General features: G+C 56.7%; 1 protein-coding gene across 1 annotated transcript in view; it reads right to left on the bottom strand.

Moving 5' to 3' along the window:
• The window catches only part of LOC121274737 (sodium/calcium exchanger 1-like), a 459,072-nt gene that overhangs the window by 24,245 nt on the left and 407,490 nt on the right, over positions 1-27,337 (bottom strand). The window lies entirely within an intron of this gene.

Genomic DNA, 27,337 nt, shown 5'->3' with positions numbered 1-27,337 from the left:
ACAGGGAGCTGGGGGAGAGGGGTTACTTAGTGACAGTGTGAGGGAGCTGGATTAACATCAGTAGAGATACAATCAGTAACACAGGGAGGTTGGAGGAGAGGGCTTACTGAGTTACAGTATGATGTAGCTGGATTAACATCAGTAGAGATACAGTCACTAACACAGGGAACTTGGGGGAGAGGGGTTACTTAGTGACAGTGTGAGGGAGCTGGATTAACATCAGTAGAGATACAATCAGTAACACAGGGCACTGGGGGAGAGGGTTTACAGATCGACAGTGTGAGGGAGCTGGATTAACATCAGTAGAGATTAGTCAGTAACACAGGGAGCTGGGGGGAGAGGGGTTACTGAGTTACAGTGTGAGGGAGCTGGATTAACATCAGTAGAGATACAGTCAGTAACACAGGGAGCAGGGGGGAGAGGGGTTACTGAGTTACAGTGTGAGGGAGCTGGATTAACATCAGTAGAGATACAGTCAGTAACACAGGGAGCAGGGGGGAGAGGGGTTACTGAGTTACAGTGTGAGGGAGCTGGATTAGCATCATGCGAGATACAGTCAGTAACACAGGGAGCAGGGGGGAGAGGGGTTACTGAGTTACAGTGTGAGGGAGCTGGATTAACATCAGTAGAGATACAGTCTGTAACGCAGGGAGCTGGGTGATGAGGAGTTACTGAGTGACTGTGTGAGGGAGCTGGATTAACATCAGTAGAGATACAGTCAGTAACACAGGTAACTGGGGGAGCGGGGTTAATGAGTGACACTGTGAGGGAGCTGTATTATCATCAGTAGAGAAAAAGTCACTAACACAGGAAGCTGGCAGAGAGGCATTACTGAGTGACACTGTGAGCGAGCTGGATTAACATCAGTAGACATACAGTCAGTAACACAGGGCGCTGGGGGGAGAGGGGTTACTGAATGACAGTGTGAGGGATCTGGATTAACATCATGCAAGATACAGTCAGTTACATAGTGCACTGGGGGAAAAGGGGATACTGAGTGACAGTGTGAGGGAGCTGGAATAACAACAGTAGAGATACAGTCAGTAATGCAGGGCACTGGGTGAAAAGGGGTTACTGAGTGACAGTGTGAGGGAGCTGGATTAGCATCAGTAGTGATACAGTCAATTACGCAGGGAGCCGGATGGAGAGCAGTTACTGAGTGACAGTGTGAGGGAGCTGGATTAACATTAGTAGAGATACAGTCAGTAACTCAGGGAGCTGGGGGAGGGGAGTTACTGAGTGACAGTGTGAGGGAGCTGGATTAACATCATGCAAGATACAGTCAGTATCATTAGGCGCTGGGGGAAAAGGGGTTACTGAGTTACAGTGTGAGGTAGCTGGATTAGCATCAGTAGTGATACAGTCTGTAACGCAGGGAGCTGGGGGGAGAGGACTTACTGAGTGACAGTGTGAGGGAGCTGGATTAATATTATTAGAGATACAGTCAGTAACACAGGGAGCTGGGGGAGAGGGGTTACTGAGTGACAGTGTGAGGGAGCTGGATTAACATCATTAGAGGTACAGTCAGTAACACAGGGAGCTGGGGGGAGAGGGGTTACTGAGTGACAGTGTGAGGGAGCTGGATTAACATCAGTAGTGATACAGTCAGTAACACAGGGCGCTGGGGGGAGAGGGGTTACTGAGTGACAGTGTGAGAGAGCTGGATTAACATCAGTAGAGATACGGTCAGTAACACAGGGAGCTGGGTGGAGAGGGGTTACTGAGTTACAGTGTGAGGGAGCTGGATTAACATCAGTAGAGATACATTCAGTAACACAGGGCGCTGGGTGGAGAGGGGTTACTGAGTTACAGTGTGAGGGAGCTGGATTAACATCAGTAGAGGTACAGTCGGTAACACAGGGAGCTGGGGGAAAAGGTAATAGTGAGTGACTGTGTGAGGGAGCTGAATTAACATCATGTGAGATACAGTCAGTAGCATCGGGCGCTGGGGGAAAAGGGGATACTGTGTGACAGTGTGAGGGAGCTGGATTAGCATCATTAGTGATACAGTCTGTAACGCAGGGAGCTGGGTGATGAGGAGTTACTGAGTGACAGTGTGAGGGAGCTGGATTAACATCAGTAGAGATACAGTCAGTAACACAGGGAGCTGGGGGGAGAGGGGTTACTGAGTGACAGTGTGAGGGATCTGGATTAACATCAGTAGAGATACAGTCAGTAAAACAGGGCGCTGGGTGGAGAGGGGTTACTGAGTGACAGTTTGAGGGATCTGGATTAACATCAGTAGAGATACAGTCAGTAACACAGGGAGCTTGGGGGAGAGCGGTTACTGAGTGACAGTGTGAGGGAGCTGGATTAACATCAGTACAGATGCAGTCAGTAACACAGGGAGGTGGCGGAGAGGGGTTACTGAGTGCCAGTGTGAGGGAGCTGGATTAACATCATTAGAGATACAGTCAATAACATACGGTCTTGGGGATAGAGGGGTTACTGAGTGACATTGTGAGGAAGCTGGATTAACATCAATAAAGATACAGTCAGTAACATAGGTCACTGGGGGGAGAGGGGTTACTGAGTGACAGTGTGAGGGATCTGGATTAACATCAGTAGAGATACAGTCAGTAACACAGGGAGCTGGGGGAGAGGGGTTACTGAGTGACAGGGTGAGGGAGCTGGATTAACATCAGTTGAAGTACAGCCACTAACACCGATCTGAAGGGCGATACTGAAAACGTGTGAAGCTTTAATGTCTGTTGACGGGCTGGAAGGACCTGGGATATCCCAATCCGATTCGCTCCTACCCAGCCATTGGTTCCCAGCCCAGGAGATGCTGCGTGTGTGTTGTGAAGACACTGACTGTCTGGCTCATGGTTTCATTGTCTGGATCAGAATCCCACACATTAGTGTGATGACCATACACCAGAGATTCTGCTCGATCACCAGGAGCCCGGAACACATTGTCCCCGATCTGTGATGAGGATGCACTCACTGCTGATCCCTTTATCCACGGCTCTTTTTGAATACCCCACACTCGGGCAATCATTGGAGAACATTGTGCATTATTTTAATACCACAAGAATAGCATGAAAACTTACACCTCCGAACAGCAGTTATTAACACCTCTGCCTCCTCAAAAACATGCAGCACACTGGTCCACCACTAAACTCACGCCCCAAAGCTGCCAGTGCTACCCCTTCGACACTCTGACCCTGCCCTGTGAGATGCAGTTCCAACCCTCCACCCTCCCCAGGCGCACACAGCATATTCTGGTCATCAAAACTGCACACAAAACCTCAGATTGCTGGAGGGTCAGTACTGAGGGTGCGCCGCACTGTCGGAGGGTCAGCGGTGAGGGAGCGTCACACTGTCGGAGGGTCAGTACTGAGGGAGCGCCGCACTGTCGGAGGGTCAGTGCTGAGGGAGCGCTGCACTGTCGGAGGGTCAGCGGTGAGGGAGCGTCACACTGTCGGAGGGTCAGTACTGAGGGAGCGCCAAACTGTCGGAGGGTCAGTACTGAGGGAGCGCCACACTGTTGGAGGGTCAGTGCTGAGGGAATGTGAGGTGGAGAGGGAGGCAGTGAGGGGAGATGGAGGGAGGGAGGACATTCGAGGAGTATAATCTGAAGGTTAGGGTGTAACGGGGAAAAGGGAGACTTACCTGTTCTCTTATATAAGAAGCTTTATCAGGCCCATTCCTGTCCTGACAGTGTAAATTAGTGAGTACATATTGATAAATCCTCGAACATTAAGCAAAACAGGCTGTGAACTATAATTACATCTTCAATGGTTCAGTTCACAGCAGCAGATCTCAACAGAGCTTTCAAAACACATGGATATCTGATCACAAACTCCGGCAATGAGAGAGGCCTGGGGTCCATTGGAACCGCAAGTGATAGTAATGGGGAGGACATTCAGAGCATCAGCTCTGTGATCACTCAGTGTTGGGTACGGGTCCCATACACACTGACTCTCACTGGGGTACGGGTCCCACACACACTGAGTCTCACTGGGGTACGGGTCCCACACACACTGGCTCTCACTGGGCGATGGGACACACAGAAACTGAATCTCACTGGGGTATGGGTCCCACACACGGTGATTCTCACTGAGGTACGGGTCCCAAACACAATGATTCTCACTGGGGTATGGGTCCCACACACACTGAATCTCACTTGGGTACGAGTCCCACACACACTGACTCTCACTGGGGTATGGGTCACACACACACACACTGACTCTCACTAGGGTACGGGTTCCACACACACTCACTTTCACTGGGGTACGGGTCCCACACACACTGAATCTCACTGGGGTACGGGACCCACACACGCTGACTCTCACTGGGGTACGGGTCCCACACACTCTGACTCTCACTGGGGTACGGGTCCCACACACACTGACTCTCACTGGGGTACACGTCCCACACACATTGCATCTCACTGGAGTACGGGTCCCACACCCGCTGACTCTCACTGGGGTACGGGTCCCACACACGCTGACTCTCACTGGGGTACGGGTCCCACACACGCTGCATCTCACTGGGGTACGGGTCCCACACACGCTGACTCTCACTGGGGTACGGGTCCCACACACACTGACTCTCACTGGGGTACGGGTCCCACATACGCTGACTCTCACTGGGGTATGGGTCCCACACACACACACACTGACTCTCACTCGGGTACGGGCCACACACACTGACTCTGACTGGGGTATGAGTCCCACACACACTGACTCTCACTGGGGTACGGGTACCATAAACAGTGACTCTCACTGGGGTACGGGTCCCAAACACACGGAATCTCACTGGGGTATGGGTCCCACACACACTGACTCTCACTGGAGTACACGTCCCACACACACTGTCTCTCACTGGGGTACGGGTCCCACACACACAGACTCTCACTGGGGTACAGGTCCCACACACGCTGACTCTCACTGGGGTACGGGTCCCACACACAGTGACTCTCACTGGGGTGCGCGTCCCACACACACACTGACTCTCACTGGGGTACGGGTCCGACACACACTGACTCTCACTTGGGAACGAGTCCCACACACACTGACTCTCACTTGGGTACGAGTCCCACACACACTGACTCTCACTGGGGTACGGGTCCCACACACACTGACTCTCACTGGGGTACAGGTCCCAAACACACACATTGACACTCACTGGGGTACGGGTCCCTAACACACACAATGACTCTCACTGGGGTACGGGTCCCTAACACACACAATGACTCTCACTGGGGTACGGGTCCCATACTCACTGACTCTCACTTGGGTACGATTCCCACACACAATGACTCTCAAAGGGGTATGGGTAACAAATACACAAACTGACTCTCACTAGGGTACGTGTCCCACACACAGTGACTCTAACTGGATAACACGTCCCACACACACTGACTCTCACTGGGGTATGGGTCCCACACACACTGACTCTCACTGGGGTATGGGTCCCACACACACTGACTCTCACTGGGGTACACGTCCAACACACACTGACTCTCACTGGGGTATGGGTCCAACAAACAGTCACACTGACTCTCACTGGGGTACGGGTCCCACACACACTGACTCTCACTGGGGTACGGATCCCACACACACTGCATCTCACTGGAGTACGGGTCCCACACCCGGTGACTCTCACTGGGGTACGGGTCCCACACACACTGACTCTCACTGGGGTACAGGTCCCACACACACTGACTCTCACTGGGGTACGGGTCCCACACACACACACACACTGACTCTCACTGGGGTACGGGTCCCACACTCACTGAATCTCACTTGGATACGAGTCCCACACTCACTGACTCTTACTGGGGTACGGGTCCCACACACGCTTACTCTCACTGGGGTACGGGTCCCACACACACTGACTCTGACTGGGGTACGGGTCCCACACACACTGACTCTCACTGGGGTACGGGTCCCTCACACACACTCTGACTCACACTGTGGTACGGGTCCCACACACACTGCGTCTCACTGGGGTACGGGTCCCACACACACTGACTCTCACTGGGGTACGGGTCCCACACACACTGACTCTCACTGGGGTACGGGTCCCACACACACTGACTCTCACTGGGGTACGGGTCCCACACACACTGACTCTCACTGGGGTATGGGTGCCACACACACTGACTCTCACTGGGGTTCCGGTCCCACAAACGCTGACTCTCACTGGGGTTCGGGTCCCACACACGCTGAAACTCACTGGGGTACAGGTCCCAAACACACTGATTGTCACTGGGGTACGGGTCCCACACACACTGTATCTCACTTGGGTACGGGTCCCACACACACTGACTCTCTCTTTGGTACGGGTCCCACACTCACTGACTCTCACTTGGGTACGATTCCCACACACGCTGACTCTCACTGGATAACACGTCCCACACACACTGACTCTCACTGGGGTATGGGTGCCACACACACTGTATCTCACTTGGGTACGAGTCCCACACACATTGACTCTCACTGGGGTATGCGTCCCACACGCACACACTGTCTCTCACTGGGGTACGGGTCCCACACACACACACTGACTCTCACTGGGGTACGGATCCCACACACACTGACTCTCACTGGATAACACGTCCCACACACACTGACTCTAACTTGGGTACGAGTCCCAGACACACTGAATCTCACTGGGGTATGGGTCCCACACACACACACTGACTCTCACTCGGGTATGGGTCCCACACACACGGACTCTCACTGGGGTATGGGTCCCACACACACTGACTCTCACTGGGGGAGGGGTCGCAGACACAAACTGACTCTCACTGGGGTACGGGTCCCACACACACTGACTCTCATTGGGGTACAGGTCCCATACACACTGACTCTCACTGGGGTAAGGGTCCCAAACACACTGAATCTCACTGGGGTACGGGTCCCACACACACTGACTCTCACTGGGGTACGGGTCCCACAGACATTGCATCTCACTGGAGTACGGGTCCCACCCCGCTGACTCACACTGGGGTACGGGTCCCACAAACGCTGACTCTCACTGGGGTCCGGGTCCCACACACGCTGACTCTCACTGTGGTACGGGTCCCACACACACTGACTCTCACTGGGGTACGGGTCCCACACACACTGAATCTAACTGGGGTATGGGTCCCCCAAACACACTGACTCTCACTGGGGTACGGGTCCCACACACACTGACTCTCACTGGGGTACGGGTCCCACACACACTGACTCTCACTGGGGTACGGGTCCCTCACACACACTCTGACTCACACTGTGGTACGGGTCCAACACACACTGCGTCTCACTGGGGTATGGGTCCCCCACACACACTGACTCTCACTGGGGTATTGGTCCCACACACAATGACTCTCACTCGGGTATGTGTCCCACACACACTGACTCTCACATGGGATGGGTCCCACACACACTGACTCTCACTGGGGTAGGGGTCGCACAACAAACTGACTCTCACTGGGGTACGGATCCCACAAACACACACTGACTCCACGGGGGTACTGATCCCACACACACTGACTCTCAACGGGTTACATGTCCCTCACACACTGACTCTCACTGGGGTACGGGTCCCACACACACTGACTCTCACTGGGGTACGGGTCCCACACACACTGAATCTCAATGGGGTACGGGTCCTACACACACTGACTCTCACTGGAGTACACGTCCCACACACACTGTCTCTCACTGGGGTACGGGTCCCACACACACAGACTCTCACTGGGGTACGGGTCCCACACACAGTGACTCTCACTGGGGTGCGCGTCCCACACACACACTGACTCTCACTTGGGAACGAGTCCCACACACACTGACTCTCACTTGGGTACGAGTCCCACACACACTGACTCTCACTGGGGTACGGGTCCCAAACACACACATTGACTCTCACTGGGGTACGGGTCACACACACACTGAGTCTCACTGGGGTACGGGTCCCACACTCACTGACTCTCACTTGGGTACGATTCCCACACACAATGACTCTCAAAGGGGTATGGGTAACAAATACACACACTGATTCTCACTAGGGTACGTGTCCCACACAAACTGACTCTAACTGGGGTACACGTCCCACATACGAAGATTCTCACTGGGGTATGGGTCCCACACACGCTGACTCTCACTTGGGTAAGGGTCCCACACACGCTGACTCTCACTGGGGTACGGGTCCCACACACAATGCATCTCACTGGGGTACGGGTCCCTCACACGCTGACTCTCACTGGAGTACGGGTCCCACACACGCTCACTCTCACTGGGGTACGGGTCCCACACACACTGACTCTCACTGGAGTACGAGTCCCATACACACTGACTCTCACTGGAGTACGGGTCCCACACAAGCTCACTCTCACTGGGGTACGGGTCCCACAAACGCTGACTCTCACTGGGGTTCGGGTCCCACACACACTGACTCTCACTGGGTTCGGGTCCCAAACACAATGACTCTCACTGGGGTACGGGTCCCTCACATGCTGACTCTCACTGGAGTACGGGTCCCACACAAGCTCACTCTCACTGGGGTACGGGTCCCACAAACGCTGACTCTCACTGGGGTTCGGGTCCCACACACACTGACTCTCACTGGGTTCGGGTCCTACACACAATGACTCTCACTGGGGTATGGGTCCCACACACACAAACTGACTCTCACTGGGGTACGAGTCCCACACACACTGACTCTGACTGGGGTATGGGTCCCACAACCATTGACTCTCACTGGGGTATGGGTCCCACACACACACACACTGACTCTCACTCGGGTACGGGCCACACACACTGACTCTGACTGGGGTATGAGTCCCACACACACTGACTCTCACTGGGGTACGGTTCCCATACACACTGACTCTCACTGGGGTACGGGACCCAAACACACGGAATCTCACTGGGGTATGGGTCCCACACACACTGACTCTCACTGGGGTACGGGTCCCAGACACACTGACTCTCACTGGGGGACAGGTCCCACACACACTGACTCTCACTGGGGTACAGGTCCCACACACACTGACTCTCACTGGGGTACGAGTCCCACACACACTGACTCTCACTGGGGTACGCGTCCCACACACACTGCATCTCACTGGAGTACGGGTCCCACACCCGCTGACTCTCTTTGGGGTATGGGTCCCACACACACTGAGTCACACTGGGGTACGGCTCCCGCACAAACTGACTCTCACTGGGGTACATGTCGCACACACACTGGCTCTCACTGGGGTACGGGTCCAACACACACTGTATCTCACTTGGGTACGAGTCCCACACACATTGACTCTCACTGGGGTATGCGTCCCACACACACACACTGACTCTCACTAGGGTACGGGTCCCACAAACACTGAATCTCACTGGATAACACGTCCCACACACACTGACTCTCACTGGGGTACGGGTCCCACACACACGGACTCTCACTGGGGTATGGGTCCCACACACACTGACCCTCACTGGGGTACCGGTCCCACACACACTGACTCTCACTGGGGGAGGGGTCGCAGACACAAACTGACTCTCACTGGGGTACGGGTCCCACACACACTGACTCTCACTGGAGTACGGGTCCCACACACACTGACTCTCACTGGGGTACGGGTCCCACACACACTGACTCTCACTGGAGTACGGGTCCCATACACACTGACTCTCACTGGGGTAAGGGTCCCAAACACACTGATTCTCACTGGGGTACGGGTCCCACACACACTGACTCTCACTGGGGTCCGGGTCCCACACACGCTGACTCTCACTGTGGTACGGGTCCCACACACACTGACTCTCACTGGGGTACGGGTCCCACACACACTGACTCTCACTGGGGTACGGGTCCCTCACACACACTCTGACTCACACTGTGGTACGGGTCCAACACACACTGCGTCTCACTGGGGTATGGGTCCCCCACACACACTGACTCTCACTGGGGTATTGGTCCCACACACAATGACTCTCACTCGGGTATGGGTCCCACACACACTGACTCTCACATGGGATGGGTCCCACACACACTGACTCTCACTGGGGTAGGGGTCGCACAACAAACTGACTCTCACTGGGGTACGGATCCCACAAACACACACTGACTCCACGGGGGTACTGATCCCACACACACTGACTCTCAACGGGTTACATGTCCCTCACACACTGACTCTCACTGGGGTACGGGTCCCACACACACTGACTCTCACTGGGGTACGGGTCCCACACACACTGACTCTCACTGGGGTACGGGTCTCACACACACTGACTCTCACTGGAGTACACGTCCCACACACACTGTCTCTCACTGGGGTACGGGTCCCACACACACAGACTCTCACTGGGGTACGGGTCCCATACACAATGAATCTCACTGGGGTACGGGTCCCACACACACTGACTCTCACTGGGGTACGGGTACAACACACACTGACTCTCACTGGGGTACGGGTCCCACACACACTGACTCTCACTGGGGTACGAGTCCCACACACACTGACTCTCACTGGGGTATGGGTCCCACACACAGTGCATCTCACTGGAGTACGGGTCCCACACCTGCAGACTCTCACTGGGGTACGGGTCCTACACACGCTGACTCTCACTTGGGTACGGGTCCCACACATGCTGACTCTCCTGGGGTAAGGGTCCCACACAAACGGACTCTCACTGGGGTATGGGTCCCACACACGCTGACTCTCACTGGGGTACGGGTGCCACACACGCTGACTCTCACTGGGGTTCGGGTCCCACACACGCTGACTCTCACTGGGGTACAGGTCGCTCACACACTGACTGTCACTGGGGTACGGGTCCCACACACACTGATCTCACTGGGGTACGGGTCCCACACACGCTGACTCTCACTGGGGTACAGGTCCCACACCCGCTTACTCTCACTGGGGTACGGGTCCCAACCACGCTGACTCTCACTGGGGTACGGGTCCAACACACACTGTATCTCACTTGGGTACGAGTCCCACACACATTGACTCTCACTGGGGTATGCGTCCCACACACACACACTGACTCTCACTAGGGTACGGGTCCCACAAACACTGAATCTCACTGGATAACACGTCCCACACACACTGACCCTCACTGGGGTACCGGTCCCACACACACTGACTCTCACTGGGGGAGGGGTCGCAGACACAAACTGACTCTCACTGGGGTACGGGTCCCACACACACTGACTCTCACTGGAGTACGGGTCCCACACACACTGACTCTCACTGGGGTACGGGTCCCACACACACTGACTCTCACTGGGGTACGGGTCCCACACACACTGAATCTCAATGGGGTACGGGTCCCACACACACTGACTCTCACTGGAGTACACGTCCCACACACACTGACTCTCACTGGGGTACGGGTCCCACACACACTGACTCTCACTGGGGTACGGGTCCCACACACACAGACTCTCACTGGGGTACGGGTCCCACACACAAACACTGAGTCTCACTCGGGTATGGGTCCTACACACACGGACTCTCACTGGGGTATGGGTCCCACACACACTGACCCTCACTGGGGTACCGGTCCCACACACACTGACTCTCACTGGGGTACGGGTCCCACACACGCTGAATCTCACTGGGGTACGGGTCCCACACACACTGACTCTCACTGGGGTAAGGGTCCCAAACACACTGAATCTCACTGGGGTACGGGTCCCACACACACTGACTCTCACTGGGTTATGGCTCCCACACACGCTGACTCTCACTGGGGTACGGGTCCCACACACGCTGACTCTCACTGGAGTACGGGTCCCACACACGCTCACTCTCACTGGGGTACGGGTCCCACAAACGCTGACTCTCACTGGGGTTCGGGTCCCACACGCACTGACTCTCACTGGGTTCGGGTCCCACACACAATGACTCTCACTGGGGTATGGGTCCCACACACACAAACTGACTCTCACTGGGGTACGGGTCCCACACACACTGACTCTGATCGGGGTACGGGTCCCACAACCACTGACTCTCACTGGGGTATGGGTCCCACACACACACACTGACTCTCAATCGGGTATGGGTCACACACACTGACTCTGACTGGGTTATGAGTCCCACACACACTGACTCTCACTGGGTTACGGGTCCCATACACACTGACTCTCACTGGGGTACGGGTCCCAAACACACGGAATCTCACTGGGGTATGGGTCCCAGACACACTGACTCTGACTGGGGTACGGGTCCCACACACACTAACTCTCACTGGGGATGGGTCCCACACACACTGACTCTCACTGGGGTATTGGTCCCACACACAATGACTCTCACTCGGGTACGGGTCCCACACACACTGACTCTCACATGGGATGGGTCCCACACACACTGACTCTCACTGGGGTAGGGGTTGCAGACACAAACTGACTCTCACTGCGTACGGATCCCACAAACAAACACTGACTCCACGGGGGTACTGATCCCACACACACTGACTCTCAACGGGATACAGGTCCCACACACACTGACTCTCACTGGGGTACGGGTCCCACACACACTGACTCTCACTGGGGTACGGGTCCCACACACACTGACTCTCAATGGGGTACGGGTCCCACACACACTGACTCTCACTGGAGTACACGTCCCACACACACTGTCTCTCACTGGGGTACGGGTCCCACACACACAGACTCTCACTGGGGTACGGGTCCCACACACGCTGACTCTCACCGGGGTACGGGTCCCACACACAGTGACGCTCACTGGGGTACGGGTCCCACACACACTGACTCTCACTGGGGTACCAGTCCCACACACACTGACTCTCACTGGGGTACGGGTCCCACACAAACTGTCACTCACTGGGGTACGGGTCCCACACACGCTGACTCTCACTGGGGTACGGGTCCCACACACAGTGACGCTCACTGGGGTACGGGTCCCACACACACTGACTCTCACTGGGGTACGGGTCCCACACACACACTGACTTTCACTGGGGTACGGGTCGGACACACACTGACTCTCACTTGGGAACGAGTCCCACACACACTGACTCTCACTTGGGTACGAGTCCCACACACACTGACTCTCACTGGGGTACGGGTCCCAAACACACACACTGAGTCTCACTGGGGTACGGGTCCCTCACTCACTGACTCTCAATTGGGTACCATTCCCACACACAATGACTCTCAAAGGGGTATGGTTCCCAAATACACACACTGACTCTCACTGGGGTATGGGTCCCACACACACTGACTCTCACTGTGGTACGTGTCCCACACACAGTGACTCTAACTGGATAACACGTCCCACACACACTGACTCTCACTGGGGTACACGTCCCACATACGAAGATTCTCACTGGGGTATGGGTCCCACACACACTGACTCTCACTGGGGTACGGGTCCCACACACGCTGACTCTCACTTGGGTAAGGGTCCCACACACGCTGACTCTCACTCGGGTACGGGTCCCACACACAATGCATCTCACTGGGGTACGGGTCCCTCACATGCTGACTCTCACTGGAGTACGGGTCCCACACAAGCTCACTCTCACTGGGGTACGGGTCCCACAAACGCTGACTCTCACTGGGGTTCGGGTCCCACACACACTGACTCTCACTGGGTTCGGGTCCCAAACACAATGACTCTCACTGGGGTACGGGTCCCTCACATGCTGACTCTCACTGGAGTACGGGTCCCACACAAGCTCACTCTCACTGGGGTACGGGTCCCACAAACGCTGACTCTCACTGGGGTTCGGGTCCCACACACACTGACTCTCACTGGGTTCGGGTCCCAAACACAATGACTCTCACTGGGGTATGGGTCCCACACAAACAAACTGACTCTCACAGGGGTACGGGTCCCACACACACAGACTCTGATCGGGGTACGGGTCCCACAACCACTGAGTCTCACTGGGGTATGGGTCCCACACACACACACACTGACTCTCACTCGGGTACGGGCCACACACACTGACTCTGACTGGGGTATGAGTCCCACACACACTGACTCTCACTGGGGTACGGGTACCATAAACACTGACTCTCACTGGGGTACGGGTCCCAAACACACGGAATCTCACTGGGGTATGGGTCCCACACACACTGACTCTCACTGGGGTACGGGTCCCAGACACACTGACTCTCACTGGGGGACAGGTCCCACACACACTGACTCTCACTGGGGTACAGGTCCCACACACACTGACTCTCACTGGGGTACGAGTCCCACACACACTGACTCTCACTGGGGTACGCGTCCCACACACACTGCATCTCACTGGAGTACGGGTCCCACACCCGCTGACTCTCTTTGGGGTATGGGTCCCACACACACTGAGTCACACTGGGGTACGGCTCCCGCACAAACTGACTCTCACTGGGGTACATGTCGCACACACACTGGCTCTCACTGGGGTACGGGTCCAACACACACTGTATCTCACTTGGGTACGAGTCCCACACACATTGACTCTCACTGGGGTATGCGTCCCACACACACACACTGACTCTCACTAGGGTTCGTGTCCCACAAACACTGACTCTCAATGGATAACACGTCCCACACACACTGACTCTCACTCGGGTACGGGTCGCACACACACTGACTCTCACTGAGGTATGGGTCCCACACACACTGACACTCACTGGGGTACCGGTCCCACACACACTGAGTCTCACTTGGGTAGGGGTCGCAGACACAAACTGACTCTCACTGGGGTACGGGTCCCACACACACTGACTCTCACTGGGGTACGGGTCCCACACACACTGACTCTCACTGGGGTACGGGTCCCACACACACTGACTCTCACTGGAGTACGGGTCCCAAACACACTGACTCTCACTGGGGTAAGGGTCCCAAACACACTGATTCTCACTGGGGTACGGGTCCCACACACACTGACTCTCACTGGGGTCCGGGTCCCACACACGCTGACTCTCACTGTGGTACGGGTCCCACACACACTGACTCTCACTGGGGTACGGGTCCCACACACACTGACTCTCACTGGGGTACGGGTCCCTCACACACACTCTGACTCACACTGTGGTACGGGTCCAACACACACTGCGTCTCACTGGGGTATGGGTCCCCCACACACACTGACTCTCACTGGGGTATTGGTCCCACACACAATGACTCTCACTCGGGTATGGGTCCCACACACACTGACTCTCACATGGGATGGGTCCCACACACACTGACTCTCACTGGGGTAGGGTCGCACAACAAACTGACTCTCACTGGGGTACGGATCCACAAACACACACTGACTCCACGGGGGTACTGATCCCACACACACTGACTCTCAACGGGTTACATGTCCCTCACACACTGACTCTCACTGGGGTACGGGTCCCACACACACTGACTCTCACTGGGGTACGGGTCCCACACACACTGACTCTCACTGGGGTACGGGTCTCACACACACTGACTCTCACTGGAGTACACGTCCCACACACACTGTCTCTCACTGGGGTACGGGTCCCACACACACAGACTCTCACTGGGGTACGGGTCCCATACACAATGAATCTCACTGGGGTACGGGTCCCACACACACTGACTCTCACTGGGGTACGGGTACAACACACACTGACTCTCACTGGGGTACGGGTCCCACACACACTGACTCTCACTGGGGTACGAGTCCCACACACACTGACTCTCACTGGGGTATGGGTCCCACACACAGTGCATCTCACTGGAGTACGGGTCCCACACCTGCAGACTCTCACTGGGGTACGGGTCCTACACACGCTGACTCTCACTTGGGTACGGGTCCCACACATGCTGACTCTCCTGGGGTAAGGGTCCCACACAAACGGACTCTCACTGGGGTATGGGTCCCACACACGCTGACTCTCACTGGGGTACGGGTGCCACACACGCTGACTCTCACTGGGGTTCGGGTCCCACACACGCTGACTCTCACTGGGGTACAGGTCGCTCACACACTGACTGTCACTGGGGTACGGGTCCCACACACACTGATCTCACTGGGGTACGGGTCCCACACACGCTGACTCTCACTGGGGTACAGGTCCCACACCCGCTTACTCTCACTGGGGTACGGGTCCCAACCACGCTGACTCTCACTGGGGTACGGGTCCAACACACACTGTATCTCACTTGGGTACGAGTCCCACACACATTGACTCTCACTGGGTATGCGTCCCACACACACACACTGACTCTCACTAGGGTACGGGTCCCACAAACACTGAATCTCACTGGATAACACGTCCCACACACACTGACCCTCACTGGGGTACCGGTCCCACACACACTGACTCTCACTGGGGGAGGGGTCGCAGACACAAACTGACTCTCACTGGGGTACGGGTCCCACACACACTGACTCTCACTGGAGTACGGGTCCCACACACACTGACTCTCACTGGGGTACGGGTCCCACACACACTGACTCTCACTGGGGTACGGTCCCACACACACTGAATCTCAATGGGGTACGGGTCCCACACACACTGACTCTCACTGGAGTACACGTCCCACACACACTGACTCTCACTGGGGTACGGGTCCCACACACACTGACTCTCACTGGGGTACGGGTCCCACACACACTGACTCTCACTGGGGTATGGGTCCCACACACAAACACTGAGTCTCACTCGGGTATGGGTCCTACACACACGGACTCTCACTGGGGTATGGGTCCCACACACACTGACCCTCACTGGGGTACGGGTCCCACACACACTGACTCTCACTGGGGTACGGGTCCCACACACGCTGACTCTCACTGGGGTACGGGTCCCATACACACTGACTCTCACTGGGGTAAGGGTCCCAAACACACTGAATCTCACTGGGGTACGGGTCCCACACACACTGACTCTCACTGGGTTATGGCTCCCACACACGCTGACTCTCACTGGGGTACGGGTCCCACACACGCTGACTCTCACTGGAGTACGGGTCCCACACACAATGCATCTCACTGGGGTACGGGTCCCACACACGCTGACTCTCACTGGAGTACGGGTCCCACACACGCTCACTCTCACTGGGGTACGGGTCCCACAAACGCTGACTCTCACTGGGGTTCGGGTCCCACACGCACTGACTCTCACTGGGTTCGGGTCCCACACACAATGACTCTCACTGGGGTATGGGTCCCACACACACAAACTGACTCTCACTGGGGTACGGGTCCCACACACACTGACTCTGATCGGGGTACGGGTCCCACAACCACTGACTCTCACTGGGGTATGGGTCCCACACACACACACTGACTCTCAATCGGGTATGGGTCACACACACTGACTCTGACTGGGTTATGAGTCCCACACACACTGACTCTCACTGGGTTACGGGTCCCATACACACTGACTCTCACTGGGGTACGGGTCCCAAACACACGGAATCTCACGGGGGTATGGGTCCCAGACACACTGACTCTGACTGGGGTACGGGTCCCACACACACTAACTCTCACTGGGGATGGGTCCCACACACACTGACTCTCACTGGGGTATTGGTCCCACACACAATGACTCTCACTCGGGTACGGGTCCCACACACACTGACTCTCACATGGGATGGGTCCCACACACACTGACTCTCACTGGGGTAGGGTTGCAGACACAAACTGACTCTCACTGGCGTACGGATCCCACAAACAAACACTGACTCCACGGGGGTACTGATCCCACACACACTGACTCTCAACGGGATACAGGTCCCACACACACTGACTCTCACTGGGGTACGGGTCCCACACACACTGACTCTCACTGGGGTACGGGTCCCACACACACTGACTCTCAATGGGGTACGGGTCCCACACACACTGACTCTCACTGGAGTACACGTCCCACACACACTGTCTCTCACTGGGGTACGGGTCCCACACACACAGACTCTCACTGGGGTGCGGGTCCCACACACGCTGACTCTCACCGGGGTACGGGTCCCACACACAGTGACGCTCACTGGGGTACGGGTCCCACACACACTGACTCTCACTGGGGTACCAGTCCCACACACACTGACTCTCACTGGGGTACGGGTCCCACACAAACTGTCACTCACTGGGGTACGGGTCCCACACACGCTGACTCTCACTGGGGTACGGGTCCCACACACAGTGACGCTCACTGGGGTACGGGTCCCACACACACTGACTCTCACTGGGGTACGGGTCCCACACACACACTGACTTTCACTGGGGTACGGGTCGGACACACACTGACTCTCACTTGGGAACGAGTCCCACACACACTGACTCTCACTTGGGTACGAGTCCCACACACACTGACTCTCACTGGGGTACGGGTCCCAAACACACACACTGAGTCTCACTGGGGTACGGGTCCCTCACTCACTGACTCTCAATTGGGTACCATTCCCACACACAATGACTCTCAAAGGGGTATGGTTCCCAAATACACACACTGACTCTCACTGGGGTATAGGTCCCACACACACTGACTCTCACTGTGGTACGTGTCCCACACACAGTGACTCTAACTGGATAACACGTCCCACACACACTGACTCTCACTGGGGTACACGTCCCACATACGAAGATTCTCACTGGGGTATGGGTCCCACACACACTGACTCTCACTGGGGTACGGGTCCCACACACGCTGACTCTCACTTGGGTAAGGGTCCCACACACGCTGACTCTCACTGGGGTACGGGTCCCTCACATGCTGACTCTCACTGGAGTACGGGTCCCACACAAGCTCACTCTCACTGGGGTACGGGTCCCACAAACGCTGACTCTCACTGGGGTTCGGGTCCCACACACACTGACTCTCACTGGGTTCGGGTCCCAAACACAATGACTCTCACTGGGGTACGGGTCCCTCACATGCTGACTCTCACTGGAGTACGGGTCCCACACAAGCTCACTCTCACTGGGGTACGGGTCCCACAAACGCTGACTCTCACTGGGGTTCGGGTCCCACACACACTGACTCTCACTGGGTTCGGGTCCCAAACACAATGACTCTCACTGGGGTATGGGTCCCACACAAACAAACTGACTCTCACAGGGGTACGGGTCCCACACACACAGACTCTGATCGGGGTACGGGTCCCACAACCACTGAGTCTCACTGGGGTATGGGTCCCACACACACACACACTGACTCTCACTCGGGTACGGGCCACACACACTGACTCTGACTGGGGTATGAGTCCCACACACACTGACTCTCACTGGGGTACGGGTACCATAAACACTGACTCTCACTGGGGTACGGGTCCCAAACACACGGAATCTCACTGGGGTATGGGTCCCACACACACTGACTCTCACTGGGGTACGGGTCCCAGACACACTGACTCTCACTGGGGGACAGGTCCCACACACACTGACTCTCACTGGGGTACAGGTCCCACACACACTGACTCTCACTGGGGTACGAGTCCCACACACACTGACTCTCACTGGGGTACGCGTCCCACACACACTGCATCTCACTGGAGTACGGGTCCCACACCCGCTGACTCTCTTTGGGGTATGGGTCCCACACACACTGAGTCACACTGGGGTACGGCTCCCGCACAAACTGACTCTCACTGGGGTACATGTCGCACACACACTGGCTCTCACTGGGGTACGGGTCCCACACACGCTGACTCTCACTGTGGAACAGGTCCCAAACTCACTGATTCTCACTGGGGTACGGGTCCCACACACACTAAATCTCACTTGGGTACGAGTCCCACACACACTGACTCTCACTGGGGTACGGGTCCCACACACACTGACTCTCACTAGGGTACGGGTCCCACAAACACTGACTCTCACTGGGGTAGGGGTCGCAGACACAAACTGACTCTCACTGGGGTATGGGTCCCACACACACTGAACCTCACTGGGGTACGGGTCCCACACACAATGACTCTCACTGGGGTACTGGTCCCAAACACACTGACTCACACTGGGGTATGGGTCCCACACACGCTGACTCTCACTGGTGTACGGGTCCCACACACGCTGACTCACACTGGGGTAGGGGTCCCAAACATACTGACTCTCACTGGGGTACGGGTCCCACACACACTGACTCTCACTGGGGTACGGGTCCCACACACACTGCATCTCACTGGAGTACGGGTCCCACACCCGGTGACTCTCACTAGGGTACGGGTACCACACACACTGACTCTCACTGGGGTATGGGTCCCACACAGGCTGACTCTCACTGGGGTACGGGTCCCACACACGCTGACTCTCAGTGGTGTACGGGTCCCACACACACTGACTCTCACTGGGGTACGGGTCCCACACACAGTGACTCTCACTGGGGTACGGGTCCCACACACACTGCATCTCACTGGAGTACAGGTCCCAGACCCGCTGAATCTCACTGGGGTACGGGTCCCACACGCACTGACTCTCACTGGGGTATGGCTCCCACACACGATGACTCTCACTGGGGTACGGGTCCCACACACGCTGACGCTCACTGGAGTACGGGTCCCACACACAATGCATCTCACTGGGGTACGGGTCCCACAAACGCTGATTCACACTGGGGTACGGGTCCCACACACACTGACTCTCACTTGCGAACAGGTCCCACACACCCTGACTCTCACTGGGTTCGGGTCCTACAAACGCTGACTCTCACTGGGGTACAGGTCCCAAACACACTGATTCTAACTCGGGTATGGGTCCCACACACTCTGACTCTCACTGGGGTATGGGTCCCACACACACTGAACCTCACTGGGGTACGGGTCCCATACACAATGACTCTCACTGGGTTACAGGAACCACACACAGTGAATCTCACTTAGGTCCAGGTCCCACACACACTGAATCTCACAGGGGTACTGGTCCCAAACACACTGACTCTCACTGGGGTACGGGTCCCAAACACAATGAATCTAACTGGGGTACGGGTCCCACACACACTGACTCTCACTGGGGTACGGGTACAACAAACACTGACTCTCACTGGGGTACGGGTCCCACACACACTGACTCTCACTGGGTTACGAGTCCCACACACACTGACTCTCACTTCGGTACGGGTCCCACACACACCGCATCTCACTGGAGTACGGGTCCCACACCTGCTGACTCTCACTGGGGTACGGTTCCTACACATGCTGACTCTCACTTGGGTACGGGTCCCACACACGCTGACTCTCACTGGGGTACGGGTCCCACACAAACGGACTCTCACTGGGGTACGGGTCCCATACACGCTGACTCTGTTTGGGGTACGGGTCCCACACACGCTGACTCTCACTGGGGTACAGGTCGCACACACGCTGACTGTCACTTTGGTACGGGTCCCACAAAAAGTGACTCTCACTGGGGTACGGGTCCCACACACGCCGACTCTCACTGGGGTATGGGTCCCACACCCGCTTACTATCACTGGGGTACGGGTCACACACACGCTGACTCTCACTGGGGTACGGGTCCCACACACACTGACTCTCACTGGGGTACGAGTCCCACACATGCTGACTCTCACTGGGGAACAGGTCCCAAACTCACTGAATCTCACAGGGGTACGGGTCCCACACAAACTGACTCTCACTGGGGTAAGGGTCCAAACACACACTGACTCTCACTGGGGTACGGGTCCCACACACACTGCATCTCACTGGAGTACGGGTCCCACACCCGGTGACTCTCACTGGGGTACGGGTCCCACACACACTGACTCTCAATGGGGTATGGGTCCCACACAGGCTGACTCTCACTGGGGTACGGGTCCCACACACGCTGACTCTCACTGGGGTACGGGTCCCACACACACTGACTCTCACTGGGGTATGGGTCCCACACACACTGACTCTCACTGGAGTACGGGTCCCACACCCGGTGACTCTCACTGGGGTACGGGTCCCACACACACTGACTCTCACTGGGGTACGGGTCCCACACACACTGACTCTCACTGGGGTACGGGTCCCACAAACGCTGACTCTCACTGGGGTACGGGTCCCACACACGCTGACTCTCACTTGCGAACAGGTCCCACACACCCTGACTCTCACTGGGTTCGGGTCCCACACACACTGACTCTCACTGGGGTACGGGTCCCACACAAACGGACTCTCACTGGGGTACGGTCCCACACACAATGACTCTCACTGGGTTACAGGAACCACACACAGTGAAACTCACTTAGGTACAGGTCCCACACAAACAGAATCTCACTGGGGTACGGGTCCCACACACACTGACTCTCAAAGGAGTACGGGTCCCACACACACTGACTCTCACTGGGGTACGGGTCCCACACACACTGACTCTCACTGGGGTATGGGTCCCACACACACTGACTCTCACTGGGGTACGTGTCCCACACACACTGACTCTCACTGGGGTACGGGTCCAACACACACTGCATCTCACTGGAGTACGGGTCCCACACCTGGTGACTCTCACTGGCGTACGGGTCCCACACAAACGGACTCTCACTGGGGTACGGGTCCCACACACGCTGACTCTCACTGCCGTACGGGTCCCACACACGCTGACTCTCACTGGGGTACGGGTCCCACACAAACGGACTCTCACTGGGGTACGGGTCTCATACACGCTGACTCTCACTGGGGTACAGGTCGCACACACACTGACTGTCACTGGGGTACGGGTCCCACACACACTGACTCTCACTGGGGTACGGGTCCCACACACGCTGACTCTCACTGGGGTACGGGTCCCACACACGCTGACTCTCACTGGGGTACGGGTCCCACACACACTGACTCTCACTGGGGTACTGGTCCCAAACTCACTGAATCTCACTTGGGTACGAGTCCCAAACACACTGACTCTCACTGGGGTACGGGTCCCACACACACTGACTCTCACTTGGGTACGTGTCCCACAAACACTGACTCTCAATGGATAACACGTCCCACACACACTGACTCTCACTGGGGTATGGGTCCCACACTAACAAACTGACTCTCACTCGGGTACGGGTCCCACACACACTGACTCTCACTGAGGTATGGGTCCCACACACACTGACACTCACTGGGTTACCGGTCCCACACACACTGACTCTCACTGGGGTACGGTTCCCATACACGCTGACTCTGACTGGAGTACGGGTCCCACACATGCTGACTTTCACTGCGGTACGGGTCCCACACACACTGACTCTCACTGGGGTTCGGGTCCCACACACGCTGACTCTCACTGGGGTGCAGGTCGCACACACACTGACTGTCACTGGGGTACGGGTCCCACACCCGCTTACTCTCACTGGGGTAAGGGTCCCACACACGCTGACTCTCACTGGGGTACGGGTCCCACACACACTGACTCTCACTGGGGTACGGGTCCCACACACGCTGACTCTCACTGGGGAACAGGTCCCAAACTCACTGGATCTCACTGGGGTACGGGTCCCACACACACTGACTCTCACTAGGGTACCTGTCCCACAAACAATGACTCTCAGTGGATAACACGTCCCACACATACTGACTCTCACTGAGGTATGGGTCCCACACACACTGACACTCACTGGGGTACCGGTCCCACACACACTGACTCTCACTGGGGTAGGGGTCGCAGACACAAACTGACTCTCATTGGGGTACGGGTACCAAACACACTGAATATAATTGGGGTACGGGTCCCACACAAACTGACTCTCACTGGGGTACGGGTCCCACACACACTGACTCTCACTGGGGTACGGGTCCCACAGACACTGCATCTCACCGGGGTACGGGTCCCACACACACTGACTCTCACTGGGGTACGGGTACAACACACACTGACTCTCACTGGGGTACGACTCCCACACACACTCACTCTCACTGGGGTACGGGTCCTACACACGCTGACTCTCACTTGGGTACGGGTCCCACTCACGCTGACTCTCACTGGGGTACGGGTCCCACACAAACGGACTCTCACTGGGGTACGGGTCCCATTAACGCTGACTCTGACTGGGGTACGGGTCCCACACACGCTGACTCTCACTGCGGTACGGGTCCCACACACGCTGACTCTCACTGCGGTACGGGTCCCACACACGCTGACTCTCACTGGGGTACAGGTCGCACACACGCTGACTCTCACTGCGGTTCGGGTCCCACACCCGCTTACTCTCACTGGGGTAAGGGTCACACACGCTGACTCTCACTGGGGTACGGGTCCCACACACACACTGACTCTCACTGGGGTACGGGTCCCACACACGCTGACTCTCACTGGGGAACAGGTCCCAAACTCACTGGATCTCACTTGGGTACGGGTCCCACACACACTGAATCTCACTTGGGTACGAGTCCCAAACACACTGACTCTCACTGGGGTACGGGTCCCACACACACTGACTCTCACTAGGGTACCTGTCCCACAAACAATGACTCTCAATGGATAACACGTCCCACACACACTGACTCTCACTGGGGTACGGGTCCCACACTAACACACTGACTCTCACTCGGGTACGGGTCCCACACACACTGACTCTCACTGGGGTACGGGTCCCACACACACTGACACTCACTGGGGTACCGGGCCCACACTGACTGACTCTCACTGGGGTAGGGGTCGCAGACACAAACTGACTCATTGGGGTACGGGTCGCAAACACACTGAATCTAACTGGGGTACGGGTCCCACACAAACTACTCTCACTGGGGTACGGGTCCCACAAACACTGACTCTCACTGGGGTACGGGTCCCAAACACAATGAATCTCACTGGGGTACGGGTCCCAAACACACTGATTCTCACTGGGGTACGGGTACAACACACACTGACTCTCACTGGGGTACGGGTCCCACACACACTGACTCTCACTGGGGTACGAGTCCCACACACACTGACTCTCACTGGGGTACGGGTCCCACACACACCGCATCTCACTGGAGTACGGGTCCCACACCTGCTGACTCTCACTGGGGTACGGGACCTACACACGCTGACTCTCACTTGGGTACGGGTCCCACACACGCTGACTCTCACTGGGGTACGGGTCCCACACAAACGGACTCTCACTGGGGTACGGGTCCCATTAACGCTGACTCTGACTGGGGTACGGGTCCCACACACGCTGACTCTCTCTGGGGTACGGGTCCCACACACGCTGACTCTCACTGCGGTTCGGGTCCCACACACGCTGACTCTCACTGGGGTACAGGTCGCACACACGCTAACTGTCACTGGGGTACGTGTCTCACACACGCTGACTCTCACTGGGGCACGGGTCCCACACCCGCTTACTATCACTGAGGTACGGGTCCCACACACGCTGACTCTCACTGGGGTACGGGTCCCACATACACTGACTCTCACTGGGGCACGAGTCCCACACACGCTGACTCTCACTGGGGAACAGGTCCCAAACTCACTGAATCTCACTGGGGTACGGGTCCCACACACACTGAATCTCACTTGGGTACGAGTCCCACAAACTCTGACTCTCACTGGGGTACGGGTCCCACACACACTGACTCTCACTGGGGTAAGGGTCCCAGACACACTGACTCTCACTGGGGTACAGGTCCCACACACACTGCATCTCACTGGAGTACGGGTCCCACACCCGGTGACTCTCACTGGGGTACGGGTCCCACACACACTGACTCTCAATGGGGTATGGGTCCCACACAGGCTGACTCTCACTGGTGTACGGGTCCCATACACGCTGACTCTCACTGGGGTACGGGTCCCAAACACACTGACTCTCACTGGGGTATGGCTCCCATACACGCTGACTCTCACTGCGGTACGGGTCCCACACACGCTGACTCTCACTTGGGTAAGGGTCCCACACACGCTGACTCTCACTGGGGTACGGGTCCCACACACAATGCATCTCACTGGGGTACGGGTCCCACACACGCTTACTCTCACTGGAGTACGGGTCCCACACACACTGACTCTCACTGGGGTACGGGTACAACAAACACTGACTCTCACTGGGGTACGGGTCCCACACACACTGACTCTCACTGGGGTACGAGTCCCACACACACTGACTCTCACTTCGGTACGGGTCCCTCACACACCGCATCTCACTGGAGGACGGGTCCCACACCTGCTGACTCTCACTGGGGTACGGTTCCTACACAAGCTGACTCTCACTTGGGTACGGGTCCCACACACGCTGACTCTCACTGGGGTACGGGTCCCACACAAACGGACTCCCACTGGGGTACGGGTCCCATACACGCTGACTCTGTTTGGGGTACGGGTCCCACACACGCTGACTCTCACTGGGGTACGGGTCCCACACACGCTGACTCTCACTGGGGTACGGGTCCCACACACACTGACTCTCACTGGGGTACGGGTCCCACACACACTGACTCTCACTGGGGTACGGGTCCCACACACACTGACTCTCACTGGGGTACGGGTCCCACACACACTGACTCTCACTGGGGTACGGGTCCCACAACCGACTGACTCTCACTGGGGTACGGGTCCCACACACACACTGACTCTCACTGGGGTACGGTCCCACACACACTGACTCTCACTGGGGTACTGGTCCCACACACACTGACTCTCACTGGGGTACGGGTCCCACACACACTGACTCTCACTGGGGTACGGTCCCACACACACTGACTCTCACTGGGGTACGGGTCCCACACACACTGACTCTCACTGGGGTACGGGTCCCACACACACTGACTCTCACTGGGGTACAGGGTCCCACACACACTGACTCTCACTGGGGTACGGGTCCCACACACACTGACTCTCACTGGGGTACGAGTCCCACACACACTGACTCTCACTGGGGTACGGGTCCCACACACACTGCATCTCACTGGAGTACGGGTCCCACACCCGCTGACTCTCTTTGGGGTATGGGTCCCACACACACTGAGTCACACTGGGGTACGGCTCCCGCACAAACTGACTCTCACTGGGGTACATGTCGCACACACACTGGCTCTCACTGGGGTACGGGTCCCACACACGCTGACTCTCACTGGGGAACAGGTCCCAAACTCACTGATTCTCACTGGGGTACGGGTCCCACACACACTGAATCTCACTTGGGTACGAGTCCCACACACACTGACTCTCACTGGGGTACGGGTCCCACACACACTGACTCTCACTAGGGTACGGGTCCCACAAACACTGACTCTCACTGGGGTAGGGGTCGCAGACACAAACTGACTCTCACTGGGGTATGGGTCCCACACACACTGAACCTCACTGGGGTACGGGTCCCACACACAATGACTCTCACTGGGGTACTGGTCCCAAACACACTGACTCACACTGGGGTATGGGTCCCACACACGCTGACTCTCACTGGTGTACGGGTCCCACACACGCTGACTCACACTGGGGTAGGGGTCCCACACATACTGACTCTCACTGGGGTACGGGTCCCACACACACTGACTCTCAGTGGGGTACGGGTCCCACACACA

This window comes from Carcharodon carcharias (assembly GCF_017639515.1).
Source record: "Carcharodon carcharias isolate sCarCar2 chromosome 37 unlocalized genomic scaffold, sCarCar2.pri SUPER_37_unloc_3, whole genome shotgun sequence".
Lineage (NCBI taxonomy): Eukaryota > Metazoa > Chordata > Chondrichthyes > Lamniformes > Lamnidae > Carcharodon > Carcharodon carcharias.
This window is presented reverse-complemented; position numbering and strand designations above follow the sequence as displayed.